Source organism: Apteryx mantelli, chromosome 10, assembly GCF_036417845.1.
Source record: "Apteryx mantelli isolate bAptMan1 chromosome 10, bAptMan1.hap1, whole genome shotgun sequence".
In the NCBI taxonomy this organism is placed as follows: domain Eukaryota; kingdom Metazoa; phylum Chordata; class Aves; order Apterygiformes; family Apterygidae; genus Apteryx; species Apteryx mantelli.
The window spans coordinates 24,873,282-24,889,949 of NC_089987.1; positions in this window are offsets into that span (position 1 = coordinate 24,873,282).

Below are 16,668 nucleotides of genomic sequence, written 5' to 3' on the forward strand. Positions count from 1 at the left end.
TGTGTTACATCACTAATCTGAACACTTGGGGACAGTGCCACCCTTCGGACAATTTTTTTGTCTGCAATTATTTAGTGTAATACCCTGGCTGCTACTACAAGTCTCAGTTTGCCAGCTAAGAGTGGAAAAAACAAGACTCTCTGGCATACACAAATGCAGAGAAACAACTTTCAAGAGGAACTGTATGATCTCACACCACCAGAGGGAGAGGGACCAGCATGGGAGGATTCAGCACTGAGGTGTCTGGATGTGGAAGAGTGAGGTGGCACAGCTCTGCAGTAATAGGGCAGATTTGGATTTGGGGCACTGAACAGGCAGGAAGAATAACTATCCCCTCTGCCCTCAGTGAAAGGCTGGGCCACATCTAGGGGGTTATATGCTGTTTTGGGGGATTCTCCACCTGAAGGCAAGAAGAAGCCAGCATCTGCTGGTGGTAGCAGGTTGCCATTTTAAAAGGGTAAAAGCTTGTGATGGCAGGATGGAGCTTCTTCAGATTGGGGCAGGGCAGGGGGCGGATCACCCACAACCTGGCATAAAAACCAACAAACCTGAGCACCAGACTGACACCAAAGATGTAGTTCTGCCCTTTGTCCTTGCAGTAACCAGAGCTGTCCTGGCTGGCACATGCTACCCACCTCCAGGCCTCTTTGCCAGGGGGTTTGTTGTGGAAAACTACACACATATGAACAAGATGAAAGTGGATACCAAGATTAGAAACAAGAAGCCTTAAAAGAAGTCAGTGCATGTGTGTTTATTGGTATCGTACTGATAATGTCAAAGCAGGAGGTACTCAAGGGGAGTAGGATTATATTCCTTCTTGATGCTTTGCTGGGCATAAGCTGTTTCCTAACAGGCAGCTCTCTAGTCAGTCATTGACAGGTTGTGCTCATCAAGGCATAACAGGGAGGCAGTCAGCTTCGCAGAAACACGTGGGAATGTCAAGGGAGGCAGGGAGCAAAATGATCCTACTTCTAGCTTACTGCCCTTGAGAACCACAGTACATCTGAGCTAATGGGTGCATGTGGACTAATCAGTCAGATGGGCCAGGGCATGTTCTTTGGCACAGAAGCCAACTACTGAAGGACAGCCCATGTGTGTGCTACAATGGTAGCCACATCTCACCTGCCTGTTGGCTGGAACAGGCTTGGCTCAGAGCTTATCCTGCCCAGTGTCACTCCCCGCTGAACTGCCCCCTGTGTGTGGCTTCATTGTGCCACAGACTTCTCAGGAGGGCTCACAGCCCCCATGCCCTTGGATTGCTTGTCCGTTGGTACTGCTGCACTTCTCAACCCATGGGGGGCTGTGTCTCTTTCTTCAGGTCAGGGCCAGCAGAACAATAGCAGGAGCCAAGACAGAAAATTCGGTCTTTGTCCTCCACATACTCCCCAACACAGAGAATTAGTTTGGGCCTTGGGATACCACTCCCCGCTTGTGGGACCACCTAATGCTACATGCATGGGATGATGAGCAGCAGGGGTTTCTTGCAGCAGACTGCCTTTGGTATCTTTGCAGGGTAAGGATGTGGCCAGGCCAAAGGCCATCACCTTCCAAGCTGCCCCAGTGGTGAAGTGGTGGACACCGTACCTGAGAGCTTTGCTGCCCCTGACTCTTACTCATCAAGGGCTACTTGTTAGGCACTGGCAAGTGGATGACAGGTGGGACTGTGGTTGAGGTGGCTTAGGTACTCACTGAGCTCTTCTACCCAACCTGGTCCACATCCATAACAGCAGTGTGGTCCTGAAAGCCTTTGTCAAGGGTGGCTTTCCCTTCTCTGTGGGGACCCCCATTCACATAAGTACACCAGCTGCCAGGGCTGCTACACTGGTGCCTTGTGAGCTTTGGAACCACAGGGGAACATTTGTAGACTCTGTGGTCACCTGGTCTGGCCACACACACAATACATGTCTTTGCAGGCTCCACTCTCCATGAGTGAGGCCGGAGACAACTGCTCCCCCAGACATCACCCTGCATGGGGCCAAGGGCTGTTTCTTATTGTAGCAAATGGTTCTTACCCAGGTATGATCCTGGGTAGTACAGTCATTTGATGTTGGCCTTAAGCCATTTAGCCCCTTCAGTTGGGCCCTGCATGCAGCTGGCTGACTGCAGGGTGGTGGGTGCCTAGTGTCTGCATGGTCAATACCATGTGCATCATTCCCACCTGCTGTGCCCTGTATAACCAGGAATGCCAGTCGTGCTGGAGAGGGTCCTCCACTCCTGTCCAGCCTGCCTGGCCTCGCTGGCCTCCCAGACCCTGGTGGGAGGGAGGCAGGGAGAAGCAGAGGAGGCCCTAGGAGGCCAGCAGGCTCTGAGCTGTTCTCTCCCAGCCCTCTCCAATACTAACCACTGAGCCCTTTGCCCACAGGTAATGGGAAACAGATCTGGCCTCTGCCCGTCTGTACCCACTCCTCACGTGCTCAACCTTTGCTAAATAAGCCAATCCCTGCTTCTCCACGCACTCCAACTCCTGGCCCTCTCTGGCTCTTCGCTGGCTCTGTCAGCACCCACTGCCTCTGCCCTGTCCCCCATAGCTGCAGTCAGAGCCTGCTTGCAACTCTCCCCTCTCTTTCCTTGCTCTGTCCTTGCTGTGACATTCTTGCTGCACTTTCCACCTGTGCACCTTACACAGCCAGACAGCTTCACAGCTGTTGTCTGTCCTTCCCCTATCACAATCAGCTCCTGCTCAGGCTAATGTTGTGGTTATTCTGCCCCTTCCTATCCCATGACAATGTCTCTGCCTCTGGGTTCTGGTCCTGGGGGCCCGTGCATGCTGGCCTCCAGCCCCTTCCTTTGCCAGGCCCTCTGGCTGCAGCTGAAGGTAATGGATGGGGGCTGCCAATCTTCACACCTGCATTGACTTGGGTGGCCCCCAGACACATCCTGGCTGCTCCCAGGGCCTCTGTGAAAGGAAGATGTCAAGAGAAACCCTCTGAGCTCTGGAGAGTGTTTGGAGACATGCGCTATGGGTCACTGACCCTGTGCCAATTCTCCCTGTCACTACTTGCCTGCGAAGGCCAGAGTAGACCCTGAAATAGCAAGAAAAGCAGTACCCTTATGCTATACCCGCTGACACTGTGTCTTGGCACAGACTGTGGCTGAACATGCAACCTGGCGGTGGGGAAGCAGACACAGACAAGGGGAGGGAAGTAAGAAAGAGCTAGGCTGTGCACTGCAGACTCCCTGTGTGCTTACGGAGTTGCCTCATTGCGTCTTTGCAGTCTGGCTTATACAGGGAACAGGTGGAGCATCTGGTGCTGTGACAACTGCTGCTCTGGACAACTGAAGAAGGATGTCTTCCAGAGGAGTGGGGATATGCCATCTCAGTGTGCTGTGCTATCACTCTGCATCATGCAATCCAGGAATGCCTTTGCATGGGGAACTTCCCGGCCTAACACAATCACTGAGGGCTGGCTGTTGTCCTCATGCCCTGGAGAGTATGTGGTTGTGAACTGTGTGTTCTGGTGGAAACCCAGAGCTCCTGGAAACTTTTGGGACCATTACTAGGACACTCAGGTCTCTTCCCCAGATCCTGAGCCTGCACTACCTGAGCATCTATGAGGTGTCCACCTTCCTTTGCATGGTAGGGTTCAGGCATAACATCACAGAATTGGGTTGGTAGGAGGGGACCTCTGGAGGTCTCTGCTCCAACCCCTGCTCCAAAGTGGTTCAGTTAGAGCTAGAGGTTGTTCAGGGTAGTGTCCAGTCAAGATCTGAAAATCTCCAGGGATGGAGATCCCACACCCGCTCTTGGCTCTCAGACTTGCTCCAGACTGTTATGGTCTGTCCTCCACTGGGGAGCCCAAACTGTGTCAGTGTCCAGATGTGGTCTCACCAGAGCCAAATGGAAGGCAATAGTCCCTCTCCTCACCCCACTGGCTGCACTCTTGCTAAGCCTGCCCTGGTGCTTTGGCACAGGGGCATCCTGCTGACTTATGGCCAGCTTTTTGTCTCTCAGCACCCCCAGTGCTTTTTCTGCAGCCCTGCTCCTCTGGCAGCCACCCCAGCCTGGCCTGCTGCATGGGCTGCTTCCTCCCAGGGGAGTACATTGTGTTTGCCTTTGCTCAGCTCCATGACGTTCCTGACGGCCCAATCCTCCAGCCTGTCAAGGTCCCACTGAACAGCAGCCCTGCCCTCCAAGATATCGATTTCTCCCTTTGGTTTGGTACCAGACACAAACCTGCTGGGAGTGGACTCTGGCCCATCAGCCAGGTCTGATAAAGATATTAAACAGGATACATCTTAGTGTTGATCCCCAAGGAACACCACAAGTGACTGGCCACCAGCTGGAATTTCTACAGCTAATCACAGCTCCTTTAGCCTGGTGATCTAGTCAGTTTTTCACTCACGTAATTCATTTCACTCATCATGACCAGTATGCCCCAGTTTTTGGCAATAAACATACCATGGGAGACTATGTCAAAAACCTTGCTGAAATCAAGGTTTACAGTGTCCTCTTATTTTCTCCTTGGAGGAGGGGAAAGACTCGTGTCTCAGATGAAAAGGCAGAGAGTGAGACAGTGGCACAAGGTGTGTGCAGGAGCCCCATCTGACAGGACAGGGGCATCCAGGATACGGTGCTGGGCATGGGGTGGTGCAAGAGCTGAGAAAGGATTCATTCATCCCACTCCTGAAGAAGACTGCCTCTTCTCATCTGGTTTTGCACCCATGACAGAGCCTTAGTACGCCTCCCCGCCATGTTTAACTTGCATTATTGTACACCCTGATCTCTGCTGCTCAGTCACTGTTTGAGTAAAGATATTCTAAAAGCAGCTCTTGGGAAGATGCTGCTTGTCCTGAGCTGGCTCCTCAGCCTCTGTTGATGCCAGAAGAGGGCTGAGCTCCCAAAGGGAGAATATCCCAGCTGTGTGAAACTATGAGAGAGCTTGGCTGGAGGGGTGAAGGGAGCTTCCTGCCTGGCCAGGACACTCAGCTCCCCTTGTATCACCCCTTAGCCGTAGGGAAAAGTGGATCCTGACCAAGAGACTGGGGCAGAGTCAGAGAATTCCCCAGAGGCAAGGGCTAATGCCAAAGTGAGGGCACTACAAATGAGAATGTTTGTCAAAGGTGCAAAGTCCAGATCTAAATGAGACCCATGCTGATTTGATAAGAAACACTGATCTGTCCTGTTCTGGATAAACATGGACTGTGACCACCTGAGCCACTGCCTGAGGGAGAGTCTAGCGTATGCAGGCTAGGAAAGGAAGACTAGATCACTCAGGCAGCTGGACCATGCCAAGTCAGACACAAAGAGGCATAGTGGACACTGCCACGGTAATGGATCCTCAGCTGACTTCTATGTCTTTTCTCTTTGGTATAGCTGGAATTTGTCCAGAAACCTATGCTGGACTTCCATTTCTTAAGAGGACAGCTACTTTCTCCAAGGAGTTTTGGGCACAGTGCAAAACCGAAGACCCTCTTTCTAATCTCTCCTAAGGTAGAGCACTGTGAATACAAAACACTATAACCAGCACAATCTCTCTTGCCAGGAATTAAAGGAACTGTTGGCCAGATGCCAGGACAAGGTGGTTCTGGGTATGTAGTCATGTCAGCATCTCCCCCTGTGAACAGGGAAAAGGGATTGGACACCATGAGATGAGATTCTTCAGAGCCGGCTCTACAAATCCCATGCTAACCTGTGCACTACAGAGTGTCACAGCCCATCTATCCTACAGGAAATAAGATAACTGGACTAAACTCCTTTTGTAATGTATCACACTTTGCACTTATGGAGCACCAACTAAAATCAACACCGTGAGTCAGCAATGTCTCCTCTAAGGACAACTCCCCAAAAGGAACGAAGAGAGAAGAGGACAAAAGAAAAGCAGATGTCTCTGTCCACTCTGTTTTTGCCCAATGTTACAGGGAAGCTGTGAGGAGGACAAACAATGGTTTGACAAACTGCAGAAGGGAATTTTCCCAAGATGAAAGGTGCTGCATAAAGTCCAGAGTGGGGCCCTTAGGATGAAGCACAGGGTCAGTGACCAAGTCTTCCTCCTGGCTGAAGGAGGAAAGTTGATGGCTGAGTATGGAAACAAGGCCAATAAACCAGGCAACACAGCTGGAACACTCCTTTTTGGCCCCAGAGACTTCCCTGTCCCAACAGCATAAAAACTGCCATCAAAGAAGTTGAAGCGCACTTGAAAGCGTGTGACTGAGTTTCCAGTGTTTCTTATCACTGGCACTGCATGGCAGAGTGCAGTGGAGGTGGAGAATACTGAGAACATGGCAATTATATATATGATGAGCACCATCAGGCCCCTGCAGATGGTGAGGAAAGAGCAGAGAACTACTTATAGAGCTAAGAGGATTTGCCCATGCAATTGATCAGAGCATCCTGGAAAGAACAAAATCCTTTATGTATGTTTGGCTCTTTTTTCATTCAGCTTTAGTACATCAGGGTTTGAATTTTCTAATTCAGGAGAGTTTTGCTTCCATTCCAGACCTTTGTGGCAGTAATCTGCTTCCTTAGGGGAGGCAGAATCAGCTCAGGTCCTATGCTTCAGCAGCTCATCCCTGCTTGAAGCTACAGACCACATGCAGGGGCTGTGCCATGCCAGGGCATATCCCCACACTCACGCCACCGAAAGTGCTACAAGACTCAAGCTTACCAAGCATCAAAGCAGGTGGGTGCATACCTACAGCTGCTTAGGTATACTTGACAGCTTCTCTAGGGGGTAGTTATACAGTCTTGGCTCTGACACTAAGAAAAATCATAAGTCATCCACTAATGGGTGAAAACACTAAAAGGATACATCATTTCCTCAAGGACGAGCATTAAATGCAACACATGGTACTAAGGGTATACTTAAACCAACTGAAAGGTAATTTTAGCTCTGACTCCAGTTTACCTATATATAAAGAGAAACTCAAGTGGAAGACATGTCTGAACCCAAACTCTTGCCTTTATCTCTGTCTTTGCTCCCTTTGCCCTGGAGCACTACACTGCAGCTTGCACTACTGGCCCTTGCCCAGGTCTGGAGATCTGCATTTCCTAGTGCCCTCCATAGCCTTCCCCTCTTGCATGTTGTGGAAGTGCTGGATGCCTAGTGCAACATACCAGGTAAATTTCAAGGAGGAGAGCTGTCTTCTGCTCCTCTTGTGGTTTGGCTGGAAGGAGGACAGCTGCCCAGAGCCTTACAGTTAGGTTGTTTGTATGTGGGGCCCATCACATACAGTGATGGTGAAGACCCACTTTGCCCATGCCTAACACAGCAATCTACCTGCAACTGGCTGAGCTGCTTCCCATTCTGAGATACAGATAGTAGTGGTGTGATAATGGGAAATAAACTGTGTTTTATAAATGTGCTTCTGTTCCTGAACTTGTTGAAAGACTCCCACTAGCTAAAGGGGCCTTGGGTCAAACTAAAAATGCCAGAGTTTCTGAGGAACTCTCATTTATAGATTCTGCAGTTGTCCAGCATATGTGCATCCTGCCCCCTGCCCACTATGCGGAAAAGTGAGCTAAACCATTTGTATCAGCAGAATCTGAGCTCTGTTCCACATGACAACCAAGAGACACAAGTTAAGAAGAGACAAAGCATGTGCTGAGGCTATGTTGTGGCAGAAAGTGAAAAGGCCTAGTTGTGCCACCCCTTCCTGATGGAACAATGCTACAATGGGTTGTTCCTCACTCCACTGAGCTCCATGGATAACCCTGCTTGTGATGGAACATAATAGCTCACCTTTCTATTTTATGGGGGTTACTGAGTAGGCACCAAGTCCGTCATCAGGGAGGGTTTGCCCCATTGAGCCCTGACAGAGCCCACCTCAGCAGCTCAGGTCTTCCCCAAGAAGAGTGAAATGAGCAGGGAGAAAGGAGAGATGGATCTCCTACTGAAAAAAGCCAGTCATCAACTCAGGTCATTGCTGAACCTCAGCAGTGAGGTACACTGAGGTAGCCTTGACTGACCATTCTTGCCCTGCCTGAGCCCCCTTGCCTTGCCTGAGACTGGATGGCCTCTCCTTCTAAGCCCTGATATGGCACATTCTGTCTTCATGGAAGAGTATGGAGAGATGCTTGGAGGACAATTCTAAGAGATGCCATGATAGCTTGGACTCAGTTTTGCCTCTTGGAGTGAATCCCTCCTCCAAGTCTCTCTTGGGCAAGCACTGTACTTGGAGTGCGGATTTGCTATCCCAGTTCTTCTCTGCTGAGTCTTCTACTAGTTATCTCCTGACACAGAGTATGCAAGTTTGCTACTGGGATCATGCCAGTTACTGGGAGGGGAAAGAAGAACTGGTTTCTGTGCTGTAGCTCAGTGCAGAAGTTATCTGCATGTGGAAGGATGGTTTCTGAAGCTCTTCTTTCCTGTAGCTGCTGCTACCTCTCTTTTCATCACAGACACAAGAGATGCTATCTCACTTTTGACACCATTAATTAATTAGGCTAAGCATTTCGAAAGGAGTTGCAGGCACAGTCATGGGCAGAGGGAGCAACTTGCCTGAGGTGACCCAGCAGGGCCAAGGTGACCCCACATACTCAGTCCATGTGCTCTTCATAGCTCACACCAGGAGCACTGCTGGGTAGACAATAAAAGTTTAATGTTCTTGCATGCAAAAGGGCTTGCTAAAAAGGCAGAGTATATCTTGGTGTTAAGCTGAAGACCATTTCTCTGCTGAGGAAGGACATGGTTGAAGCAAACATTTTGTAAAGCACTAGTACCTTTCCAGGAGGGTTAGCTTGCAAACACCTCTCAAATTAAAAAAGCAACTCAGGAACCAATGCAGCTTATTCACCATCCTCAAGGACAAACAGGGAAGGAAACACATTTCAGATGCCTGCAATCTGGAGTAGCACATGAGTGGGCATTTCAAGTCCTCTGTCATGAGCTATTAGCTCAGAGTTTGTCACAAACTGAAGAAAGCATTAAAAGAGCCTGGCAGTTCACTGGGCTTCAAAAGAATGGCATGGCAGGGCTGAGTGCTATGTCCAAAGCAGTGCAGTGGCTGGAGAAGGAGAGGGAACAGAGAAGACCTGCTGGGGAAATCCAGTGTGGGGACCTGCCTGCAGCTGGGGAAGAGTGTCAGACTGCAGGAGCACTCCAGCATCAGTCAGAGGGACTCAGGCTCTGGCATCCTGCCGAAGAGGGAGTGAAGGCACCCCGGGCTGAAAAGGATGCGAGGCCCTGGCACTGCCCTGGGAGGACACAGAGCAGTCATGCTGTTAGTCTCAGATGCAGCAATGGCTCCCCACTTGGCCTCACCAATACTGAGTAGAGGGGAAGGATCACCTCCTTTGACCTGCTGGCAACATTCTTCTTAATGCAGCCCAGGATACTGTTGGCCTTCTTGGCCACAAGGGCACATTGTTGGCCCATATTCAACTCAGTGTCCACCAGGACTCCCAGATCTTTCTCTGCAGGGCTGCTCTCCAGCAAGTCAGCCCCCCAGCCTGTACTGGTGCATAAGGTTATTCCTCCCCAGGTGCAGGACTTTGCATTTCCCTTGCTGAACTTCATGAGGTTCCTCTCTGCCTCTCTCTCTAGCCTGAGGTCCCTCTGAATGGCACCACAACCATCTCACTTAGTAGCCCCTCCTCCTGGTTTTGTGACATCTGCAACCTTGCTGAGGGTGCATCATCCAAGTCATTAATGAAGATATTAAACAGTACTGGCCCCAGTCTCAACCCCACTAATGACAGGCCTCCAGCTGGACTTGTGCTGCTGATAACAACCCTCTGAGTCCAGCAGTTCAGCCAGTTTTCAGTCCACCTCACTGACCACTTATCTAGCCTGCACTTCATCAGCTTGTCTGGGATGATGTTACAGGAGACACCGTCAAAAGCCTTACTAAAGTTGAGATAAACAACATCGACTGCTCTCCTCTCATCCACCAAGCCAGTCATCTCATCATAGAAAGCTATCAAGTTGGTTGAGCATGATTTCCCCTTTGTAAATCCTTGCTGACCTCTTCCAATCACCTTCCAATCCTTCACGTGTCTGGAAACAATATCCGGATTTGTCACTCCATCACCTTCCCAGGATCAAGATGAGGCTGACCAGCCTGTAGTTTCCTTGATCCTCATTCTTGCCCTTCTTGCCAATAGGAGTGACATTTGCTTTCTCCCAGTCCTCAGGCACCTCTCCTGATCACCATGACCTTTCAAAAATAATCAAGAGTGGCTTTGATATGACATCAGCCAGCTCCCTCAGCACTCATGGCCGCATTCCATCAGGGCCCATGGACTTGTGTATGTCCACTTGTTTTCAGTGTTCCCTAACCTGATCCTCCTCCACCAAGGTTAAGTCTGGGGCAAAGAAGGCATTCAGTACTTCTGCCTTTTTGGTGTCCTTTTTCACTAGGGCCCTTGTCCTGGAAGGCTATCAGGTTGGTCAAGCATGATTTCCCCTTCATAAATCCATGCTGACTACTCCCAACCACCTTCCTGTCCTTCATTTGTCTGGAAACTGTTTCCAGGATTAATTGCTCCATCACCTTCTCAGTTGACACTAACCAACCTGTAGATCCCTGGATCCTCCTTCTTGCCTGTCTTAGGAGTGACATTTTCTCTCTTCCAGTCTTCAGGAACCTCTTCCGATTGTCATGACCTCCCAAAGATAATCTACAGTAGTCTTGGAATGACATCGACCAGTTCCCTCAGCACTTGTGGGTACATCCCATCAGGGCCTATGGATTGTGTATGTCCAGTTTGTTTAAGTGTTCCCTAACCTGATCTGCCTCCACCATGGGTAAGTCTACCTTGCCCTGTACTTTCCCACTGGTGTGAGAGACCTGGGGTTGTTGAAGGCCTGTCTTACCAGTAAAGACTAAGGTAAAGAAGGCATTCAGTACCTCGACGCTCTCCATGTCCTTTGTGACCAGGTCTCCTTTCCCATTCAGCAGTGGGCCCACATTTTCCCTACTCTTCTTTTTGTTCCTTATGTACCTGTAGAAACTTTTCTTGTTGCCTTTCACAGCCCCCTCCAGATTTAACTCCAGATGGGCTTTTGCTTTCCAAAAACCATCCCTGCACACTTGGATGCAGTCTCTATATTTGTCCTGGGTCACCTGTCCCTGATTCTACCTCCTGTATGCTTCCTTATTATGTTTGATTTTAGTCAGGAGCTCCTTGTTCATCCATGCAGGCCTCCTGCTCCCTTGCTCGTCAGGATGGACCATTCTTGAGATTGGAAGAGGTGATTCTTGAAAACTGACTAGCTCTCCTGGGCCTCTCTTCTCTCCAGGCCAGCCTCCTATAGGCTTCTTCCAAGCAGATCCCTGAACAGGCCAAATGTCTGTTCTCCAAAAGTCCAAAGTTGGGATCCTGCTTTTTGCTTTTTTCACCTTCTCTCAGGATTCTGAACTCCACCTTCTCAAGTTCATATCAGTAGAAGAATATTCAAAATATTTAACAAATACAAGTCATAAGATTTGTCATGTGATCAGTTCCTGCTGAGAAAAAGACAATCCTGTTTTCCTGCAGCACACTCAATTTGTACAGAGATTAGTGATATTTGTTATAAAGGTGAAGCTGCATTTCACAGGTGGTGCAGGGAAACTCACAGGGGGTGGGGAGTTGCCTTGGCCCATGTGCGACATACAACAGCCCAGGGTAATCCATGTAGGACTGTAATGTCATATTTATTCCCTTCTCTGCTTTGACAGATGGGTCATAATATGGTTGCTCTAAAATCCCAGAGAGTCATCACAGGACCCCAAATGAAAGTGTAACACAGCAACGATGTTTCTTCTGTTTTGCCAAAATCATCAAGGTACTGGAACAAAGCTGTGTGGTCAAATACATGTCCAAATATCACATCCATGTTTATTTTTCAGTTTTATGGCTCTACCTGTACCAAAACTTAGAGCATCCATATTAATTATCTGCAAATTAGGTGGGTTTGGGAAGATTTGCAGGCATTGAGATCATCTGACACCAAGTGGCCTGAACCTATCTGAGGAATGAGTCTTAACCACCAGAATAAGGTGGAACACCCTTATTTCTGAACCATGTACAGGAGGTACTGGGGACCATGCAAGCTGACTGGGACCAAAATCCTACCAGGGACTGTTCTAGTAGTTCAGCAGTATAGGCAACTGCATTCCCATGCCCAGGAATGTTCCTGGTATCATACAACTCCTCAGCATATTTTTAACCTGTGAGTCTTGCCACCCTGAGCAACTCCTCCTTTTTGGAGCAGCTGACACATATGTCAGCTCAAAACAATTTTGAAATCATGCCCTTAGGTGTTCCAGAGCACAAACAGAAGTACCCTGAGGGGACCAGATTCCAAAAGGAGGACTCTGGAGGGTACCAGAGGACCCTTGCATGGATTAGCTGGGCACCAGCTCCTTGTGGTGCAGGTGCCCTGCCAGCACCCACCCACTTGAGCACAGTAATGAAATAAAAGTTCATTTCACAGAGCACTACGGGGATGACTTCCTTTCTCCTCCCAGCACGAGCCATCACACTCCTGCCAGCAAGTGCTGAAGATGGAGCCAGCCGCAGTTGGGGCTGAAGGGCTGGCAGGGCACCAGGACAGGGGCTTTTCCTTGTCCTGGCTGCAATGGGGGGGGGAGGGGCGGGAGGGACGGGAATGAGACACAAGCCCATGGCCTCCCCTGAGGCAGTGCCACCAGCCTACCTCTTGCTCTGGGTTTGCTCCCAGCTTCCCCGCCCCTCTGGGACACAAGCCCAACCACTTTCCTAACTCTGGGCAGCTGCTCTCCTCTTCTCTGAGTCCAGGGGCCCATCCTGACTCCAGGATTCCCTGGCCTGGACTTGATATCCTTGTCAGGTTCATCAAGGGCTGGCTGATAAATTTACTGTTTTTCCAGTATCACAGCAACGTGGTCTGAGCTTTGGCCCCTCACCCCCCACAAGGATGAACTGATGGACCCACAGCCACACGTGCAGCACTGCTGCACACTAGTAGACAAGAACTGTTTATCCTCCCTGTCTCACCCTCTGTTGGTGCTGTGCCCTCCTCCCACACAGCCCTCGGCTCCTGCCTTTGCATCCCAGCCCCCCCACGCAGGCAGCCTGCTTGCTGTACTCCCCCAGCTGGGCTGGCTGCAGCTTATCTGCACTCCCAGAAGCTCTCTCCATTCCTCTTTCTTCCCAGTTTCCTCTCTCTAATCCTATCTCTTACTCCGTCTCCCAATCCAGCCCTTTCTCTGGTGCCCCAACAGGGTCCAGGCCAGTTTTCAACCCTCTCTCTGAGCTGATTGTTGTCCCATGGCTCCAGTATCCTGTCCTGAGCTCTAAGGTCACAGAAATCTGATGCAGAGCAGTTAGATCCCATGGTCAGCAGGATGGTAACCCTGTGCCATTTCCGTCCTCCCTGCTGCTGCCCACACAAAGCCACTGCATCCCACACTCGCATCACAAGGCAGCTCAGTTCCTTCCCAGTCCCACAGCTGGTCCCCACCCAACTCCCACTCCACACAGATGCTTTCCAAATGCATTCAGCCCCACCCCAGGGCTTCCCCAGTGTGCCCGTCTCCAGCCTTATGGCCCTGCCAGGCAGGAGCCCATGCATAGTGGTTCAGTGCCAGTTCCAGATGCTTTGCAGTCTCTCATGCTGGAGGAGCCTTCCATTGGGCCCTGAAGTTTGGGGAGGTCCCTGCTCATCCTACCACCCTGTTACCAGGAGCCTCAGACAAGAATGCACCCAAGGACTGTGACTGGTACATCCTGAAGGAGTACAGATAAACCAGCAGAAAACAGGATGAGGAACAAGACAGCTTTCTCAAACAAAGAGATGAGCCAAGCCGAGACCATGTATGGAAAAGGAGCTCAGAGTTCATGGAAAGACACTAAGAGGCACCTCTTCAGCAACCACCAGGGACCACCAGAGACCCCCATAGAAGCCGCCCCGGAGACTCAGACTGCATGTGTAATGACTATGTAAATATGATAATTAGTTCCAGGAAATAGAATGAATATGTGTAATCATTCTGGGAAATTTAATGCATATGTATGTAACAGAGCAATATAAGCTTTGGCTAATGCAACATACGGCATGCACGTTGGGCGGAGCGATCTCCTGTGCATCCGGCGCTGTAGTAAAGAGAATGCCTGCTTCTTAATGCTACATTGGTGTTAAGGAGTTTTACTCCCGATTTCAGTGACAACCCCAAGGCAACAGCACCCCACTCTCCTAAGGTGGAGTCTGGTGGATATCCTGCTAACCGTGCACTTTTTTTGTCCCAACTTTCTTGTCATCCTTTCTTTCTGTGACTAACCAAGAAACCTCTACAATGGAAGAAGCCTCAGAGGCTTCTATGGGGATCTCTGGTATGGGGGAAACCTCCAGAGCTGGAGAAGGTTTACAGCATCTCAAGTATTAAAACCTGAATATTGAAAACAGACTGATTGTCCATGATTTTATGTGAGAAGTGCAAAGCCTGTGTGGAAAAACCTCACACGTGTAAAGGCAGGAAATGCAGCATGTGCTACAGACAGATCTTAAATGTAAATCAGCACCAATGTTTTCATGCTCATAATCAGAAAATCATAAACAGGGAAGGACTGTTTTCTATGACATTAAATGTATGCCAGAAATGGGACACCTGTCCAAATTACATTTTTACTCAAGAGTTAGTAGCAGAAGCACTGTGGGATGAGGAAGGGTTGAAATGAAAAGCTGAAGGAAAATGAAATTTTAAAGAGGACAAATGTTTCCTGGATTTTCCTTGGTTGTCTGTGGACACTAAGTTTCAGGACTATACCTTCACAGCCTGTAACACTAAAAGACTACAATGGCCACTTTGTTGTTGGTCAACTTCTAATGCTAGTATGAAAAAGACTGGAACACTCTTGCTGAGGCCACTTTGGGGTATTTATATTATACAGCACGGCAAAAGGTGGACCACCTGAAGAGAGCGGACTTTAATGTCACATCAGTATAGGAGTACAAACGGGCCACTATGACAAAATCAGATGGAGAGCTCAGAAAGTTCCTAGCCAGAACCAGACTGCCTACACCACTGCCCCAGAGATGCTCTTTTTGGTGGCAGGACAGATATTGTCTGTCTATCACAAAACAGCCCCTGAGGAAAACAAAATCGTTACTATGCTTTTACTAGTCTCTACCCCATCATCAAGAAAAAAAAAATAATATCCCCTTGGGCACCCCAAGGTTATTTTTGAGAATTCCAAAACCCCAACAGCCTTTTTCAAGCTGATCAAAGTAAAAGTATTACAACAGCTGTAATTTCACAGAGCCCCCTCAGCACTACCCACTCCATCTCAGACTCACCTCATCCTTCAGTTTCTAAAGCACTGTCCCAACCATCATTTATTCTGAAGCATGTGGTCATTTGGGGCAATGAAAGCCAGAATATGCCTTTGCAGCACTGTGTCAGGAGCCAGGGGCTGTGGAGTCCTTGCAAGGGCAAATGATGGCAGTTTCTGCAGGAAATGTGTCATCTTTGCAAGCTGGATTTTGCATGTTGAGATTGATAGGATATTTCTAAATAAAATGTCATCTTTCTTGATCCAAAGGAGGAGATGATCTGGCCAATATATTTAGACTTTTGGGCCTCAAGGCACAGGCATCCTGATCCTGGTGCAGAACAGCTATTGGGAGAGCCTAATAGCTCACTCCCTGTACAGTATCAGACTTTGGTGTCCCACCGGATGCTCTTATCCTGATTGAGTTATTGGCATGCCCCATAGCAGTTATAATACTGGACAGAGATGTGGCAAGCTGGGTCTTATTTCTCTCCATGCTCAGTTGCTTTAGTGGTCTTGGGAAAATCATGAGCCTTAGGCTGCTTTCACTCCTTTACAGAAAGCCCATGGCATCTGTGTGATACATTTTCACTAGTTTACAAAGTGTGAAGGGCATGTATCTTCAAGCATCTGCAGCAGATGTTCCAGTATCTCTGGAACATGGTACCCATAATCTCCTGGAAGATGGTAGAAAGCAGGAAAAATGCTTCTCTACTTGCCTATTCTTTACACTGTTGATTCCATAACCTCTAGCCCATTTTCCCTAGTTGTCCCTTTCTTACGCTGGAGAGGCCTAGTGTAGTTCCTCACTCCTCATTTATTGGCCACTTTCCACTTCTGATTGACTGCAGGCTTTCCGCTGCAACTAGTGTGTTCTGGGAAAGGGTTCTGGTGACAGCATGGTCAGCTGGGCATAGCTATGTGAGTCCACTGAGTCCCAGTCCCTCAGAAGCTGCTTAATGGCTTAGCTCAGCCTGAACCCCCCTGCTCCATCTCCTCTGCCACCTCAAGGATCATCCAAGTAACAGAGAAGGAGCCAGAGGTTGCCCACATCAAGATCCCAATGGGGACAGGGTCTGCCCTGTCTTCTGTTAAACATGCAAAGAGTAAAAGCCTAGAAAGACTGTTACACTATCATGAGGAGAGCAAACTGCATTGGCCCACAGACTGAGCAGTGACTTCTAGTAGCAGGGATGTGGCAGGGAAAGGCTGTGTGGCTTGGTTTGTTCAGCCTTAATGAAACATATCCTGACAATGTGTGGAGGACAGCCCTGCTCATTGTGTGGAGCAACCTTGCATGATTTGACTCTTTTGCTATCACACTCGTCTGCATGCAAACACACATGCACATGTGCGCAGCAGCCTGTTATTTTCTTTTCCCCTTTCAAACCCAAGGTGCCATGTGTTTGGCCCTGGCTGGATGAGCAGTAGTGTATAGGGATAATCTGCACTTCCCAAGTAATGAAACTCAAAAGGCAGAAGAAAAGACCAAG